The following is an 18,057-nucleotide window of genomic DNA, read 5'->3' on the forward strand; positions in this document are numbered from 1 at the left end:
TGAGGACCACAAACAGCACAAAGCCCTTAGATGTAGCAGGTGTCAGAAAGAGTTTGTTGTGTTTGCACTTTGGGAGGTGGTCTGTGCCGAAGGTGAGAGTGTGTTGGGAGTGGTGGGAGGCAAGGCAAAGGCAGATGGCCAGAGTGTGTTTGGCTGTGAAAGCGCTGTCAAGGGAAGGTGACGACCAGCAACTGCTCTAAGCCCTTAGGCCTATCATATGGGAGAAATGGCTTGGACGTTTGCACTTTGGGAGGTGGTTTGTGCCGGGAGTGAGAGTGAGATTGAGCGTGAGAATGTGTGTTGGGAGTGCTGGGAGGCAAAGCCAGGGTAGATGGCCAGCGTGTGTTTGGCTGTGAAAGCGCTGTCAAGGGAAGGTGAGGACCAGCAACAGCTCTAAGCCCTTAGGCCTATTGTATGGGAGAAATGGCTTGGACGTTTGCACTTTGGGAGGTGGTCTGAGCCGGGAGTGAGAGTGAGATTGAGCGTGAGAATGTGTGTTGGGAGTGGTGGGAGGCAAGGCAAAGGCAGATGGCCAGCGTGTGTTTGGCTGTGAAAGCGCTGTCAAGGGAAGGCGAGGGCCAGCAACAGCTCTAAGCCCTTAGATGTAGCGTTCCTCAGAAATGGCTTGGACTTTTGCACTTTGGGAGGTGGTCTGTGCCGACAGTGATAGTGAGATTGAGCGTGAGAAGGTGTGTTGGGAGTGCTGGGAGGTGAAGCCAGGGTAGATGGCCAGCGTGTGTTTGGCTGTGAAAGCGGTGTCAAGGGAAGGTGAGGACCAGCAACAGCTCTAAGCCCTTAGGCCTGTCGTATGGGAGAAATGGCTTGGACGTTTGCACTTTGGGAGGTGGTCTGTGCCGGGAGTGAGAGTGAGATTGAGCGTGAGAATGTGTGTTGGGAGTGCTGGGAGGCAAAGCCAGGATAGATGGCCAGAGTGCGTTTGGCTGTGAAAGCGCTGTCAAGGGAAGGTGAGGACCAGCAACAGCTCTAAGCCCTTAGATGTAGCATGCGTCTGAAATGGCTTGGAAGCTGGCACTTTGGGAGGTGGTCTGTGCCGACAGTGAGAGTGAGATTGAGCTTGAGAATGTGTGTTGGGAGTGCTGGGAGGCAAAGGCAGGGTAGATGGCCAGCGTGTGTTTGGCTGTGAAAGCGGTGTCAAGGGAAGGTGAGGACCAGCAACTGCTCTAAGCCCTTAGGCCTATCCTATGGGAGAAATGGCTTGGACGTTTGCACTTTGGGAGGTGGTCTGTACTGGGAGTGAGAGTGAGATTGAGCGTGAGAATGTGTGTTGGGAGTGCTGGGAGGCAAAGCCGGGTAGATGGCCAGCGTGTGTTTGGCTGTGAAAGCGCTGTCAAGGGAAGGTGAAGACCAGCAACAGCACAAAGCCCTTAGAGGTAGCATGCGGCAGAAATTGCTTGGGTGTTGGCACTTTGGGAGGTGGTGTGTGCCGAGAGTGAGAGTGTGTTGGGAGTGGTGGGAGGCAAGGCAAAGGCAGATGACCAGAGTGCGTTTGGCTGTGAAAGCGCTGTCAAGGGAAGGTGAGGACCAGCAACAGCTCTAAGCCCTTAGATGTAGCATGTGTCAGAAAGAGTTTGTTGTGTTTGCACTTTGGGAGTTGCTCTGTGCCGAAGGTGAGAGTGTGTTGGGAGTGGTGGGAGGCAAGGCAAAGGCAGATGGCCAGAGTGTGTTTGGCTGTGAAAGCGCTGTCAAGGGAAGGTGACGACCAGCAACTGCTCTAAGCCCTTAGCCCTATCGTATGGGAGAAATGCCTTGGACGTTTGCACTTTGGGAGGTGGTCTGAGCCGGGAGTGAGAGTGAGATTGAGCGTGAGAATGTGTGTTGGGAGTGCTGGGAGGCGAAGCCAGGATAGATGGCGAGAGTGTGTTTGGCTGTGAAAGCGGTGTCAAGGGAAGGTGAGGACCAGCAACAGCTCTAAGCCCTTAGATGTAGCGTGCGTCAGAAATGGCTTGGGTGTTGGCACTTTGGGTGGTGGTCTGTGCCGACAGTGAGAGTGAGATTGCGCCTGAGAATGTGTGTTGTGAGTGGTGGGAGGCAAGGCAAAGGCAGATGGCCAGAGTGTGTTTGGCTCTGAAAGCGCTGTCAAGGGAAGGTGAGGACCAGCAACACCTCTAAGCCCTTAGATGTAGCGTGTGGCACAAATTGCTTGGGTGTTGGCACTTTGGGAGGTGGTCTGTGCCGAAGGTGAGAGTGTGTTGGGAGTGGTGGGAGGCAAGGCAAAGGCAGATGGCCAGAGTGTGTTTGGCTGTGAAAGCGCTGTCAAGGGAAGGCGAGGGCCAGCAACAGCTCTAAGCCCTTAGATGTAGCGTGCCTCAGAAATGGCTTGGACGTTTGCACTTTGGGAGGTGGTCTGTGCCGACAGTGATAGTGAGATTGAGAGTGAGAAGGTGTGTTGGGAGTGCTTGGAGGTGAAGCCAGGGTAGATGGCCAGAGTGTGTTTGGCTGTGAAAGCGCTGTCAAGGGAAGGTGAGGACCAGCAACAGCTCTAAGCCCTTAGATGTAGTGTGCGTCTGAAATGGCTTGGGAGTTGGCACTTTGGGCGGTGGTGTGTGCCGAGCGTGAGAGTGTGTTGGGAGTGGTGGGAGGCAAGGCAAAGGCAGATGGCCAGAGTGCGTTTGGCTGTGAAAGCGGTGTCAAGGGAAGGTGAGGACCACAAACAGCACAAAGCCCTTAGATGTATTGTGCGTTGTAAATGGCTTGGGTGTTGGCACTTTGGGAGGTGGTGTGTGCCGAGAGTGAGAGTGTGTTGGGAGTGGTGGGAGGCAAGGCAAAGGCAGATGGCCAGAGTGTGTTTGGCTGTGAAAGCGCTGTCAAGGGAAGGTGAGGACCAGCAACAGCTCTAAGCCCTTAGATGTAGCATGCGTCTGAAATGGCTTGGAAGTTTGCACTTTGGGAGGTGGTCTGTGCCAACAGTGAGAGTGAGATTGAGCTTGAGAATGTGTGTTGGGAGTGCTGGGAGGCAAAGGCAGGGTAGATGGCCAGCGTGTGTTTGGCTGTGAAAGCGGTGTCAAGGGAAGGTGAGGACCAGCAACTGCTCTAAGCCCTTAGGCCTATCCTATGGGAGAAATGGCTTGGACGTTTGCACTTTGGGAGGTGGTCTGTACTGGGAGTGAGAGTGAGATTGAGCGTGAGAATGTGTGTTGGGTGTGCTGGGAGGCAAAGCCGGGTAGATGGCCAGCGTGTGTTTGGCTGTGAAAGCGCTGTCAAGGGAAGGTGAAGACCAGCAACAGCACAAAGCCCTTAGAGGTAGCATGCGGCAGAAATTGCTTGGGTGTTGGCACTTTGGGCGGTGGTGTGTGCCGAGAGTGAGAGTGTGTTGGGAGTGGTGGGAGGCAAGGCAAAGGCAGATGACCAGAGTGCGTTTGGCTGTGAAAGCGCTGTCAAGGGAAGGTGAGGACCAGCAACAGCTCTAAGCCCTTAGATGTAGCATGTGTCAGAAAGAGTTTGTTGTGTTTGCACTTTGGGAGTTGCTCTGTGCCGAAGGTGAGAGTGTGTTGGGAGTGGTGGGAGGCAAGGCAAAGGCAGATGGCCAGAGTGTGTTTGGCTGTGAAAGCGGTGTCAAGGGAAGGTGACGACCAGCAACTGCTCTAAGCCCTTAGGCCTATCATATGGGAGAAATGCCTTGGACGTTTGCACTTTGGGAGGTGGTCTGTGCCGGGAGTGAGAGTGAGATTGAGCGTGAGAATGTGTGTTGGGAGTGCTGGGAGGCGAAGCCAGGATAGATGGCCAGAGTGTGTTTGGCTGTGAAAGCGGTGTCAAGGGAAGGTGAGGACCAGCAACAGCTCTAAGCCCTTAGATGTAGCATGCGTCTGAAATGGCTTGGAAGTTTGCACTTTGGGAGGTGGTCTGTACTGGGAGTGAGAGTGAGATTGAGCTTGAGAATGTGTGTTGGGAGTGCTGGGAGGCAAAGCCAGGGTAGATGGCCAGCGTGTGTTTGGCTGTGAAAGCGCTGTCAAGGGAAGTTGAGTACCAGCAACAGCTCTAAGCCCTTAGATGTAGCATGTGTCAGAAAGAGTTTGTTGTGTTTGCACTTTGGGAGTTGCTCTGTGCCGAGAGTGAGAGTGTGTTGGGAGTGGTGGGAGGCAAGGCAAAGGCAGATGGCCAGAGTGTGTTTGGCTGTGAAAGCGCTGTCAAGGGAAGGTGACGACCAGCAACTGCTCTAAGCCCTTAGGCCTATCATATGGGAGAAATGGCTTGGGTGTTTGCACTTTGGGAGGTGGTCTGTGCTGACAGTGAGAGTGAGATTGAGCCTGAGAAAGTGTGTTGGGAGTGCTGTGGGGCAAAGCCAGGTTAGATGGCCAGCGTGTGTTTGGCTGTGAAAGCGCTGTCAAGGGAAGGTGAGGACCAGCAACAGCTCTAAGCGCTTAGACGTAGCGTGCGTCAGAAATGGCTTGGGTGTTGGCACTTTGGGTGGTGGTCTGTGCCGGGAGTGAGAGTGAGATTGCGCCTGAGAATGTGTTGGGAGTGGTGGGAGGCAAGGCAAAGGCAGATGGCCAGAGTGTGTTTGGCTGTGAAAGCGGTGTCAAGGGAAGGTGAGGACCACAAACAGCACAAAGCCCTTAGATGTAGCAGGTGTCAGAAAGAGTTTGTTGTGTTTGCACTTTGGGAGGTGGTCTGTGCCGAAGGTGAGAGTGTGTTGGGAGTGGTGGGAGGCAAGGCAAAGGCAGATGGCCAGAGTGTGTTTGGCTGTGAAAGCGCTGTCAAGGGAAGGTGACGACCAGCAACTGCTCTAAGCCCTTAGGCCTATCATATGGGAGAAATGGCTTGGACGTTTGCACTTTGGGAGGTGGTTTGTGCCGGGAGTGAGAGTGAGATTGAGCGTGAGAATGTGTGTTGGGAGTGCTGGGAGGCAAAGCCAGGGTAGATGGCCAGCGTGTGTTTGGCTGTGAAAGCGCTGTCAAGGGAAGGTGAGGACCAGCAACAGCTCTAAGCCCTTAGGCCTATCGTATGGGAGAAATGGCTTGGACGTTTGCACTTTGGGAGGTGGTCTGAGCCGGGAGTGAGAGTGAGATTGAGCGTGAGAATGTGTGTTGGGAGTGCTGGGAGGCAAGGCAAAGGCAGATGGCCAGCGTGTGTTTGGCTGTGAAAGCGCTGTCAAGGGAAGGCGAGGGCCAGCAACAGCTCTAAGCCCTTAGATGTAGCGTTCCTCAGAAATGGCTTGGACTTTTGCACTTTGGGAGGTGGTCTGTGCCGACAGTGATAGTGAGATTGAGCGTGAGAAGGTGTGTTGGGAGTGCTGGGAGGTGAAGCCAGGGTAGATGGCCAGCGTGTGTTTGGCTGTGAAAGCGGTGTCAAGGGAAGGTGAGGACCAGCAACAGCTCTAAGCCCTTAGGCCTGTCGTATGGGAGAAATGGCTTGGACGTTTGCACTTTGGGAGGTGGTCTGTGCCGGGAGTGAGAGTGAGATTGAGCGTGAGAATGTGTGTTGGGAGTGCTGGGAGGCAAAGCCAGGATAGATGGCCAGAGTGCGTTTGGCTGTGAAAGCGCTGTCAAGGGAAGGTGAGGACCAGCAACAGCTCTAAGCCCTTAGATGTAGCATGCGTCTGAAATGGCTTGGAAGCTGGCACTTTGGGAGGTGGTCTGTGCCGACAGTGAGAGTGAGATTGAGCTTGAGAATGTGTGTTGGGAGTGCTGGGAGGCAAAGGCAGGGTAGATGGCCAGCGTGTGTTTGGCTGTGAAAGCGGTGTCAAGGGAAGGTGAGGACCAGCAACTGCTCTAAGCCCTTAGGCCTATCCTATGGGAGAAATGGCTTGGACGTTTGCACTTTGGGAGGTGGTCTGTACTGGGAGTGAGAGTGAGATTGAGCGTGAGAATGTGTGTTGGGAGTGCTGGGAGGCAAAGCCGGGTAGATGGCCAGCGTGTGTTTGGCTGTGAAAGCGCTGTCAAGGGAAGGTGAAGACCAGCAACAGCACAAAGCCCTTAGAGGTAGCATGCGGCAGAAATTGCTTGGGTGTTGGCACTTTGGGAGGTGGTGTGTGCCGAGAGTGAGAGTGTGTTGGGAGTGGTGGGAGGCAAGGCAAAGGCAGATGACCAGAGTGCGTTTGGCTGTGAAAGCGCTGTCAAGGGAAGGTGAGGACCAGCAACAGCTCTAAGCCCTTAGATGTAGCATGTGTCAGAAAGAGTTTGTTGTGTTTGCACTTTGGGAGTTGCTCTGTGCCGAAGGTGAGAGTGTGTTGGGAGTGGTGGGAGGCAAGGCAAAGGCAGATGGCCAGAGTGTGTTTGGCTGTGAAAGCGCTGTCAAGGGAAGGTGACGACCAGCAACTGCTCTAAGCCCTTAGCCCTATCGTATGGGAGAAATGCCTTGGACGTTTGCACTTTGGGAGGTGGTCTGAGCCGGGAGTGAGAGTGAGATTGAGCGTGAGAATGTGTGTTGGGAGTGCTGGGAGGCGAAGCCAGGATAGATGGCGAGAGTGTGTTTGGCTGTGAAAGCGGTGTCAAGGGAAGGTGAGGACCAGCAACAGCTCTAAGCCCTTAGATGTAGCGTGCGTCAGAAATGGCTTGGGTGTTGGCACTTTGGGTGGTGGTCTGTGCCGACAGTGAGAGTGAGATTGCGCCTGAGAATGTGTGTTGTGAGTGGTGGGAGGCAAGGCAAAGGCAGATGGCCAGAGTGTGTTTGGCTCTGAAAGCGCTGTCAAGGGAAGGTGAGGACCAGCAACACCTCTAAGCCCTTAGATGTAGCGTGTGGCACAAATTGCTTGGGTGTTGGCACTTTGGGAGGTGGTCTGTGCCGAAGGTGAGAGTGTGTTGGGAGTGGTGGGAGGCAAGGCAAAGGCAGATGGCCAGAGTGTGTTTGGCTGTGAAAGCGCTGTCAAGGGAAGGCGAGGGCCAGCAACAGCTCTAAGCCCTTAGATGTAGCGTGCCTCAGAAATGGCTTGGACGTTTGCACTTTGGGAGGTGGTCTGTGCCGACAGTGATAGTGAGATTGAGAGTGAGAAGGTGTGTTGGGAGTGCTTGGAGGTGAAGCCAGGGTAGATGGCCAGAGTGTGTTTGGCTGTGAAAGCGCTGTCAAGGGAAGGTGAGGACCAGCAACAGCTCTAAGCCCTTAGATGTAGTGTGCGTCTGAAATGGCTTGGGAGTTGGCACTTTGGGCGGTGGTGTGTGCCGAGCGTGAGAGTGTGTTGGGAGTGGTGGGAGGCAAGGCAAAGGCAGATGGCCAGAGTGCGTTTGGCTGTGAAAGCGGTGTCAAGGGAAGGTGAGGACCACAAACAGCACAAAGCCCTTAGATGTATTGTGCGTTGTAAATGGCTTGGGTGTTGGCACTTTGGGAGGTGGTGTGTGCCGAGAGTGAGAGTGTGTTGGGAGTGGTGGGAGGCAAGGCAAAGGCAGATGGCCAGAGTGTGTTTGGCTGTGAAAGCGCTGTCAAGGGAAGGTGAGGACCAGCAACAGCTCTAAGCCCTTAGATGTAGCATGCGTCTGAAATGGCTTGGAAGTTTGCACTTTGGGAGGTGGTCTGTGCCAACAGTGAGAGTGAGATTGAGCTTGAGAATGTGTGTTGGGAGTGCTGGGAGGCAAAGCCAGGGTAGATGGCCAGCGTGTGTTTGGCTGTGAAAGCGGTGTCAAGGGAAGGTGAGGACCAGCAACTGCTCTAAGCCCTTAGGCCTATCCTATGGGAGAAATGGCTTGGACGTTTGCACTTTGGGAGGTGGTCTGTACTGGGAGTGAGAGTGAGATTGAGCGTGAGAATGTGTGTTGGGTGTGCTGGGAGGCAAAGCCGGGTAGATGGCCAGCGTGTGTTTGGCTGTGAAAGCGCTGTCAAGGGAAGGTGAAGACCAGCAACAGCACAAAGCCCTTAGAGGTAGCATGCGGCAGAAATTGCTTGGGTGTTGGCACTTTGGGCGGTGGTGTGTGCCGAGAGTGAGAGTGTGTTGGGAGTGGTGGGAGGCAAGGCAAAGGCAGATGACCAGAGTGCGTTTGGCTGTGAAAGCGCTGTCAAGGGAAGGTGAGGACCAGCAACAGCTCTAAGCCCTTAGATGTAGCATGTGTCAGAAAGAGTTTGTTGTGTTTGCACTTTGGGAGTTGCTCTGTGCCGAAGGTGAGAGTGTGTTGGGAGTGGTGGGAGGCAAGGCAAAGGCAGATGGCCAGAGTGTGTTTGGCTGTGAAAGCGGTGTCAAGGGAAGGTGACGACCAGCAACTGCTCTAAGCCCTTAGGCCTATCATATGGGAGAAATGCCTTGGACGTTTGCACTTTGGGAGGTGGTCTGTGCCGGGAGTGAGAGTGAGATTGAGCGTGAGAATGTGTGTTGGGAGTGCTGGGAGGCGAAGCCAGGATAGATGGCCAGAGTGTGTTTGGCTGTGAAAGCGGTGTCAAGGGAAGGTGAGGACCAGCAACAGCTCTAAGCCCTTAGATGTAGCATGCGTCTGAAATGGCTTGGAAGTTTGCACTTTGGGAGGTGGTCTGTACTGGGAGTGAGAGTGAGATTGAGCTTGAGAATGTGTGTTGGGAGTGCTGGGAGGCAAAGCCAGGGTAGATGGCCAGCGTGTGTTTGGCTGTGAAAGCGCTGTCAAGGGAAGTTGAGTACCAGCAACAGCTCTAAGCCCTTAGATGTAGCATGTGTCAGAAAGAGTTTGTTGTGTTTGCACTTTGGGAGTTGCTCTGTGCCGAGAGTGAGAGTGTGTTGGGAGTGGTGGGAGGCAAGGCAAAGGCAGATGGCCAGAGTGTGTTTGGCTGTGAAAGCGCTGTCAAGGGAAGGTGACGACCAGCAACTGCTCTAAGCCCTTAGGCCTATCATATGGGAGAAATGGCTTGGGTGTTTGCACTTTGGGAGGTGGTCTGTGCCGGGAGTGAGAGTGAGATTGAGCCTGAGAAAGTGTGTTGGGAGTGCTGTGGGGCAAAGCCAGGTTAGATGGCCAGCGTGTGTTTGGCTGTGAAAGCGCTGTCAAGGGAAGGTGAGGACCAGCAACAGCTCTAAGCCCTTAGACGTAGCGTGCGTCAGAAATGGCTTGGGTGTTGGCACTTTGGGTGGTGGTCTGTGCCGGGAGTGAGAGTGAGATTGCGCCTGAGAATGTGTTGGGAGTGGTGGGAGGCAAGGCAAAGGCAGATGGCCAGAGTGTGTTTGGCTGTGAAAGCGGTGTCAAGGGAAGGTGAGGACCACAAACAGCACAAAGCCCTTAGATGTAGCAGGTGTCAGAAAGAGTTTGTTGTGTTTGCACTTTGGGAGGTGGTCTCTGCCGAAGGTGAGAGTGTGTTGGGAGTGGTGGGAGGCAAGGCAAAGGCAGATGGCCAGAGTGTGTTTGGCTGTGAAAGCGCTGTCAAGGGAAGGTGACGACCAGCAACTGCTCTAAGCCCTTAGGCCTATCATATGGGAGAAATGGCTTGGACGTTTGCACTTTGGGAGGTGGTTTGTGCCGGGAGTGAGAGTGAGATTGAGCGTGAGAATGTGTGTTGGGAGTGCTGGGAGGCAAAGCCAGGGTAGATGGCCAGCGTGTGTTTGGCTGTGAAAGCGCTGTCAAGGGAAGGTGAGGACCAGCAACAGCTCTAAGCCCTTAGGCCTATCGTATGGGAGAAATGGCTTGGACGTTTGCACTTTGGGAGGTGGTCTGAGCCGGGAGTGAGAGTGAGATTGAGCGTGAGAATGTGTGTTGGGAGTGCTGGGAGGCAAGGCAAAGGCAGATGGCCAGCGTGTGTTTGGCTGTGAAAGCGCTGTCAAGGGAAGGCGAGGACCAGCAACAGCTCTAAGCCCTTAGATGTAGCGTTCCTCAGAAATGGCTTGGACGTTTGCACTTTGGGAGGTGGTCTGTGCCGACAGTGATAGTGAGATTGAGCCTGAGAAGGTGTGTTGGGAGTGCTGGGAGGTGAAGCCAGGGTAGATGGCCAGCGTGTGTTTGGCTGTGAAAGCGGTGTCAAGGGAAGGTGAGGACCAGCAACTGCTCTAAGCCCTTAGGCCTGTCGTATGGGAGAAATGGCTTGGACGTTTGCACTTTGGGAGGTGGTCTGTGCCGGGAGTGAGAGTGAGATTGAGCGTGAGAATGTGTGTTGGGAGTGCTGGGAGGCAAAGCCAGGATAGATGGCCAGCGTGCGTTTGGCTGTGAAAGCGCTGTCAAGGGAAGGTGAGGACCAGCAACAGCTCTAAGCCCTTAGATGTAGCATGCGTCTGAAATGGCTTGGAAGCTGGCACTTTGGGAGGTGGTCTGTGCCGACAGTGAGAGTGAGATTGAGCTTGAGAATGTGTGTTGGGAGTGCTGGGAGGCAAAGGCAGGGTAGATGGCCAGCGTGTGTTTGGCTGTGAAAGCGGTGTCAAGGGAAGGTGAGGACCAGCAACTGCTCTAAGCCCTTAGGCCTATCCTATGGGAGAAATGGCTTGGACGTTTGCACTTTGGGAGGTGGTCTGTACTGGGAGTGAGAGTGAGATTGAGCGTGAGAATGTGTGTTGGGAGTGCTGGGAGGCAAAGCCGGGTAGATGGCCAGCGTGTGTTTGGCTGTGAAAGCGCTGTCAAGGGAAGGTGAAGACCAGCAACAGCACAAAGCCCTTAGAGGTAGCATGCGGCAGAAATTGCTTGGGTGTTGGCACTTTGGGAGGTGGTGTGTGCCGAGAGTGAGAGTGTGTTGGGAGTGGTGGGAGGCAAGGCAAAGGCAGATGACCAGAGTGCGTTTGGCTGTGAAAGCGCTGTCAAGGGAAGGTGAGGACCAGCAACAGCTCTAAGCCCTTAGATGTAGCATGTGTCAGAAAGAGTTTGTTGTGTTTGCACTTTGGGAGTTGCTCTGTGCCGAAGGTGAGAGTGTGTTGGGAGTGGTGGGAGGCAAGGCAAAGGCAGATGGCCAGAGTGTGTTTGGCTGTGAAAGCGCTGTCAAGGGAAGGTGACGACCAGCAACTGCTCTAAGCCCTTAGCCCTATCGTATGGGAGAAATGCCTTGGACGTTTGCACTTTGGGAGGTGGTCTGAGCCGGGAGTGAGAGTGAGATTGAGCGTGAGAATGTGTGTTGGGAGTGCTGGGAGGCGAAGCCAGGATAGATGGCGAGAGTGTGTTTGGCTGTGAAAGCGGTGTCAAGGGAAGGTGAGGACCAGCAACAGCTCTAAGCCCTTAGATGTAGCGTGCGTCAGAAATGGCTTGGGTGTTGGCACTTTGGGTGGTGGTCTGTGCCGAGAGTGAGAGTGAGATTGCGCCTGAGAATGTGTGTTGTGAGTGGTGGGAGGCAAGGCAAAGGCAGATGGCCAGAGTGTGTTTGGCTCTGAAAGCGCTGTCAAGGGAAGGTGAGGACCAGCAACACCTCTAAGCCCTTAGATGTAGCGTGTGGCACAAATTGCTTGGGTGTTGGCACTTTGGGAGGTGGTCTGTGCCGAAGGTGAGAGTGTGTTGGGAGTGGTGGGAGGCAAGGCAAAGGCAGATGGCCAGAGTGTGTTTGGCTGTGAAAGCGCTGTCAAGGGAAGGCGAGGGCCAGCAACAGCTCTAAGCCCTTAGATGTAGCGTGCCTCAGAAATGGCTTGGACGTTTGCACTTTGGGAGGTGGTCTGTGCCGACAGTGATAGTGAGATTGAGAGTGAGAAGGTGTGTTGGGAGTGCTTGGAGGTGAAGCCAGGGTAGATGGCCAGAGTGTGTTTGGCTGTGAAAGCGCTGTCAAGGGAAGGTGAGGACCAGCAACAGCTCTAAGCCCTTAGATGTAGTGTGCGTCTGAAATGGCTTGGGTGTTGGCACTTTGGGCGGTGGTGTGTGCCGAGCGTGAGAGTGTGTTGGGAGTGGTGGGAGGCAAGGCAAAGGCAGATGGCCAGAGTGCGTTTGGCTGTGAAAGCGGTGTCAAGGGAAGGTGACGACCACAAACAGCACAAAGCCCTTAGATGTATTGTGCGTTGTAAATGGCTTGGGTGTTGGCACTTTGGGAGGTGGTGTGTGCCGAGAGTGAGAGTGTGTTGGGAGTGGTGGGAGGCAAGGCAAAGGCAGATGGCCAGAGTGTGTTTGGCTGTGAAAGCGCTGTCAAGGGAAGGTGAGGACCAGCAACAGCTCTAAGCCCTTAGATGTAGCATGCGTCTGAAATGGCTTGGAAGTTTGCACTTTGGGAGGTGGTCTGTGCCAACAGTGAGAGTGAGATTGAGCTTGAGAATGTGTGTTGGGAGTGCTGGGAGGCAAAGGCAGGGTAGATGGCCAGCGTGTGTTTGGCTGTGAAAGCGGTGTCAAGGGAAGGTGAGGACCAGCAACTGCTCTAAGCCCTTAGGCCTATCCTATGGGAGAAATGGCTTGGACGTTTGCACTTTGGGAGGTGGTCTGTACTGGGAGTGAGAGTGAGATTGAGCGTGAGAATGTGTGTTGGGAGTGCTGGGAGGCAAAGCCGGGTAGATGGCCAGCGTGTGTTTGGCTGTGAAAGCGCTGTCAAGGGAAGGTGAAGACCAGCAACAGCACAAAGCCCTTAGAGGTAGCATGCGGCAGAAATTGCTTGGGTGTTGGCACTTTGGGCGGTGGTGTGTGCCGAGAGTGAGAGTGTGTTGGGAGTGGTGGGAGGCAAGGCAAAGGCAGATGACCAGAGTGCGTTTGGCTGTGAAAGCGCTGTCAAGGGAAGGTGAGGACCAGCAACAGCTCTAAGCCCTTAGATGTAGCATGTGTCAGAAAGAGTTTGTTGTGTTTGCACTTTGGGAGTTGCTCTGTGCCGAAGGTGAGAGTGTGTTGGGAGTGGTGGGAGGCAAGGCAAAGGCAGATGGCCAGAGTGTGTTTGGCTGTGAAAGCGCTGTCAAGGGAAGGTGACGACCAGCAACTGCTCTAAGCCCTTAGGCCTATCGTATGGGAGAAATGCCTTGGACGTTTGCACTTTGGGAGGTGGTCTGTGCCGGGAGTGAGAGTGAGATTGAGCGTGAGAATGTGTGTTGGGAGTGCTGGGAGGCGAAGCCAGGATAGATGGCCAGAGTGTGTTTGGCTGTGAAAGCGGTGTCAAGGGAAGGTGAGGACCAGCAACAGCTCTAAGCCCTTAGATGTAGCATGCGTCTGAAATGGCTTGGAAGTTTGCACTTTGGGAGGTGGTCTGTGCTGACAGTGAGAGTGAGATTGAGCTTGAGAATGTGTGTTGGGAGTGGTGGGAGGCAAAGCCAGGGTAGATGGCCAGCGTGTGTTTGGCTGTGAAAGCGCTGTCAAGGGAAGTTGAGTACCAGCAACAGCTCTAAGCCCTTAGATGTAGCATGTGTCAGAAAGAGTTTGTTGTGTTTGCACTTTGGGAGTTGCTCTGTGCCGAAGGTGAGAGTGTGTTGGGAGTGGTGGGAGGCAAGGCAAAGGCAGATGGCCAGAGTGTGTTTGGCTGTGAAAGCGCTGTCAAGGGAAGGTGACGACCAGCAACTGCTCTAAGCCCTTAGGCCTATCATATGGGAGAAATGGCTTGGGTGTTTGCACTTTGGGAGGTGGTCTGTGCCGGGAGTGAGAGTGAGATTGAGCCTGAGAAAGTGTGTTGGGAGTGCTGTGGGGCAAAGCCAGGTTAGATGGCCAGCGTGTGTTTGGCTGTGAAAGCGCTGTCAAGGGAAGGTGAGGACCAGCAACAGCTCTAAGCCCTTAGACGTAGCGTGCGTCAGAAATGGCTTGGGTGTTGGCACTTTGGGTGGTGGTCTGTGCCGGGAGTGAGAGTGAGATTGCGCCTGAGAATGTGTTGGGAGTGGTGGGAGGCAAGGCAAAGGCAGATGGCCAGCGTGTGTTTGGCTGTGAAAGCGGTGTCAAGGGAAGGTGAGGACCACAAACAGCACAAAGCCCTTAGATGTAGCAGGTGTCAGAAAGAGTTTGTTGTGTTTGCACTTTGGGAGGTGGTCTGTGCCGAAGGTGAGAGTGTGTTGGGAGTGGTGGGAGGCAAGGCAAAGGCAGATGGCCAGAGTGTGTTTGGCTGTGAAAGCGCTGTCAAGGGAAGGTGACGACCAGCAACTGCTCTAAGCCCTTAGGCCTATCATATGGGAGAAATGGCTTGGACGTTTGCACTTTGGGAGGTGGTTTGTGCCGGGAGTGAGAGTGAGATTGAGCCTGAGAATGTGTGTTGGGAGTGCTGGGAGGCAAAGCCAGGGTAGATGGCCAGCGTGTGTTTGGCTGTGAAAGCGCTGTCAAGGGAAGGTGAGGACCAGCAACAGCTCTAAGCCCTTAGGCCTATCGTATGGGAGAAATGGCTTGGACGTTTGCACTTTGGGAGGTGGTCTGTGCCGGGAGTGAGAGTGAGATTGAGCGTGAGAATGTGTGTTGGGAGTGCTGGGAGGCAAAGCCAGGATAGATGGCCAGAGTGCGTTTGGCTGTGAAAGCGGTGTCAAGGGAAGGTGAGGACCAGCAACAGCTCTAAGCCCTTAGATGTAGCATGCGTCTGAAATGGCTTGGAAGCTGGCACTTTGGGAGGTGGTCTGTGCCGACAGTGAGAGTGAGATTGAGCTTGAGAATGTGTGTTGGGAGTGCTGGGAGGCAAAGGCAGGGTAGATGGCCAGCGTGTGTTTGGCTGTGAAAGCGGTGTCAAGGGAAGGTGAGGACCAGCAACTGCTCTAAGCCCTTAGGCCTATCCTATGGGAGAAATGGCTTGGACGTTTGCACTTTGGGAGGTGGTCTGTACTGGGAGTGAGAGTGAGATTGAGCGTGAGAATGTGTGTTGGGAGTGCTGGGAGGCAAAGCCGGGTAGATGGCCAGCGTGTGTTTGGCTGTGAAAGCGCTGTCAAGGGAAGGTGAAGACCAGCAACAGCACAAAGCCCTTAGAGGTAGCATGCGGCAGAAATTGCTTGGGTGTTGGCACTTTGGGAGGTGGTGTGTGCCGAGAGTGAGAGTGTGTTGGGAGTGGTGGGAGGCAAGGCAAAGGCAGATGACCAGAGTGCGTTTGGCTGTGAAAGCGCTGTCAAGGGAAGGTGAGGACCAGCAACAGCTCTAAGCCCTTAGATGTAGCATGTGTCAGAAAGAGTTTGTTGTGTTTGCACTTTGGGAGTTGCTCTGTGCCGAAGGTGAGAGTGTGTTGGGAGTGGTGGGAGGCAAGGCAAAGGCAGATGGCCAGAGTGTGTTTGGCTGTGAAAGCGCTGTCAAGGGAAGGTGACGACCAGCAACTGCTCTAAGCCCTTAGGCCTATCGTATGGGAGAAATGCCTTGGACGTTTGCACTTTGGGAGGTGGTCTGAGCCGGGAGTGAGAGTGAGATTGAGCGTGAGAATGTGTGTTGGGAGTGCTGGGAGGCGAAGCCAGGATAGATGGCGAGAGTGTGTTTGGCTGTGAAAGCGGTGTCAAGGGAAGGTGAGGACCAGCAACAGCTCTAAGCCCTTAGATGTAGCGTGCGTCAGAAATGGCTTGGGTGTTGGCACTTTGGGTGGTGGTCTGTGCCGAGAGTGAGAGTGAGATTGCGCCTGAGAATGTGTGTTGTGAGTGGTGGGAGGCAAGGCAAAGGCAGATGGCCAGAGTGTGTTTGGCTCTGAAAGCGCTGTCAAGGGAAGGTGAGGACCAGCAACACCTCTAAGCCCTTAGATGTAGCGTGTGGCACAAATTGCTTGGGTGTTGGCACTTTGGGAGGTGGTCTGTGCCGAAGGTGAGAGTGTGTTGGGAGTGGTGGGAGGCAAGGCAAAGGCAGATGGCCAGAGTGTGTTTGGCTGTGAAAGCGCTGTCAAGGGAAGGCGAGGGCCAGCAACAGCTCTAAGCCCTTAGATGTAGCGTGCCTCAGAAATGGCTTGGACGTTTGCACCTTGGGAGGTGGTCTGTGCCGACAGTGATAGTGAGATTGAGAGTGAGAAGGTGTGTTGGGAGTGCTTGGAGGTGAAGCCAGGGTAGATGGCCAGAGTGTGTTTGGCTGTGAAAGCGCTGTCAAGGGAAGGTGAGGACCAGCAACAGCTCTAAGCCCTTAGATGTAGTGTGCGTCTGAAATGGCTTGGGAGTTGGCACTTTGGGCGGTGGTGTGTGCCGAGCGTGAGAGTGTGTTGGGAGTGGTGGGAGGCAAGGCAAAGGCAGATGGCCAGAGTGCGTTTGGCTGTGAAAGCGGTGTCAAGGGAAGGTGAGGACCACAAACAGCACAAAGCCCTTAGATGTATTGTGCGTTGTAAATGGCTTGGGTGTTGGCACTTTGGGAGGTGGTGTGTGCCGAGAGTGAGAGTGTGTTGGGAGTGGTGGGAGGCAAGGCAAAGGCAGATGGCCAGAGTGCTTTTGGCTGTGAAAGCGGTGTCAAGGGAAGGTGACGACCAGCAACAGCTCTAAGCCCTTAGATGTAGCATGCGTCTGAAATGGCTTGGAAGTTTGCACTTTGGGAGGTGGTCTGTGCCGACAGTGAGAGTGAGATTGAGCTTGAGAATGTGTGTTGGGAGTGGTGGGAGGCAAAGCCAGGGTAGATGGCCAGCGTGTGTTTGGCTGTGAAAGCGCTGTCAAGGGAAGGTGAGGACCAGCAACAGCTCTAAGCCCTTAGATGTAGCATGTGTCAGAAAGAGTTTGTTGTGTTTGCACTTTGGGAGTTGCTCTGTGCCGAGAGTGAGAGTGTGTTGGGAGTGGTGGGAGGCAAGGCAAAGGCAGATGGCCAGAGTGTGTTTGGCTGTGAAAGCGGTGTCAAGGGAAGGTGACGACCAGCAACTGCTCTAAGCCCTTAGGCCTATCCTATGGGAGAAATGGCTTGGACGTTTGCACTTTGGGAGGTGGTCTGTACTGGGAGTGAGAGTGAGATTGAGCGTGAGAATGTGTGTTGGGAGTGCTGGGAGGCAAAGCCGGGTAGATGGCCAGCGTGTGTTTGGCTGTGAAAGCGCTGTCAAGGGAAGGTGAAGACCAGCAACAGCACAAAGCCCTTAGAGGTAGCATGCGGCAGAAATTGCTTGGGTGTTGGCACTTTGGGCGGTGGTGTGTGCCGAGAGTGAGAGTGTGTTGGGAGTGGTGGGAGGCAAGGCAAAGGCAGATGACCAGAGTGCGTTTGGCTGTGAAAGCGCTGTCAAGGGAAGGTGAGGACCAGCAACAGCTCTAAGCCCTTAGATGTAGCATGTGTCAGAAAGAGTTTGTTGTGTTTGCACTTTGGGAGTTGCTCTGTGCCGAAGGTGAGAGTGTGTTGGGAGTGGTGGGAGGCAAGGCAAAGGCAGATGGCCAGAGTGTGTTTGGCTGTGAAAGCGCTGTCAAGGGAAGGTGACGACCAGCAACTGCTCTAAGCCCTTAGGCCTATCGTATGGGAGAAATGGCTTGGACGTTTGCACTTTGGGAGGTGGTCTGTGCCGGGAGTGAGAGTGAGATTGAGCGTGAGAATGTGTGTTGGGAGTGCTTGGAGGTGAAGCCAGGGTAGATGGCCAGAGTGTGTTTGGCTGTGAAAGCGCTGTCAAGGGAAGGTGAGGACCAGCAACAGCTCTAAGCCCTTAGATGTAGCATGTGTCAGAAAGAGTTTGTTGTGTTTGCACTTTGGGAGTTGCTCTGTGCCGAGAGTGAGAGTGTGTTGGGAGTGGTGGGAGGCAAGGCAAAGGCAGATGGCCAGAGTGTGTTTGGCTGTGAAAGCGCTGTCAAGGGAAGGTGAGGACCAGCAACTGCTCTAAGCCCTTAGGCCTATCCTATGGGAGAAATGGCTTGGACGTTTGCACTTTGGGAGGTGGTCTGTACTGGGAGTGAGAGTGAGATTGAGCGTGAGAATGTGTGTTGGGAGTGCTGGGAGGCAAAGCCGGGTAGATGGCCAGCGTGTGTTTGGCTGTGAAAGCGCTGTCAAGGGAAGGTGAAGACCAGCAACAGCACAAAGCCCTTAGAGGTAGCATGCGGCAGAAATTGCTTGGGTGTTGGCACTTTGGGCGGTGGTGTGTGCCGAGAGTGAGAGTGTGTTGGGAGTGGTGGGAGGCAAGGCAAAGGCAGATGACCAGAGTGCGTTTGGCTGTGAAAGCGCTGTCAAGGGAAGGTGAGGACCAGCAACAGCTCTAAGCCCTTAGATGTAGCATGTGTCAGAAAGAGTTTGTTGTGTTTGCACTTTGGGAGTTGCTCTGTGCCGAAGGTGAGAGTGTGTTGGGAGTGGTGGGAGGCAAGGCAAAGGCAGATGGCCAGAGTGTGTTTGGCTGTGAAAGCGCTGTCAAGGGAAGGTGACGACCAGCAACTGCTCTAAGCCCTTAGGCCTATCGTATGGGAGAAATGGCTTGGACGTTTGCACTTTGGGAGGTGGTCTGTGCCGGGAGTGAGAGTGAGATTGAGCGTGAGAATGT

This window comes from Pelecanus crispus, chromosome 28 (genome assembly GCF_030463565.1).
Source record: "Pelecanus crispus isolate bPelCri1 chromosome 28, bPelCri1.pri, whole genome shotgun sequence".
NCBI lineage: Eukaryota > Metazoa > Chordata > Aves > Pelecaniformes > Pelecanidae > Pelecanus > Pelecanus crispus.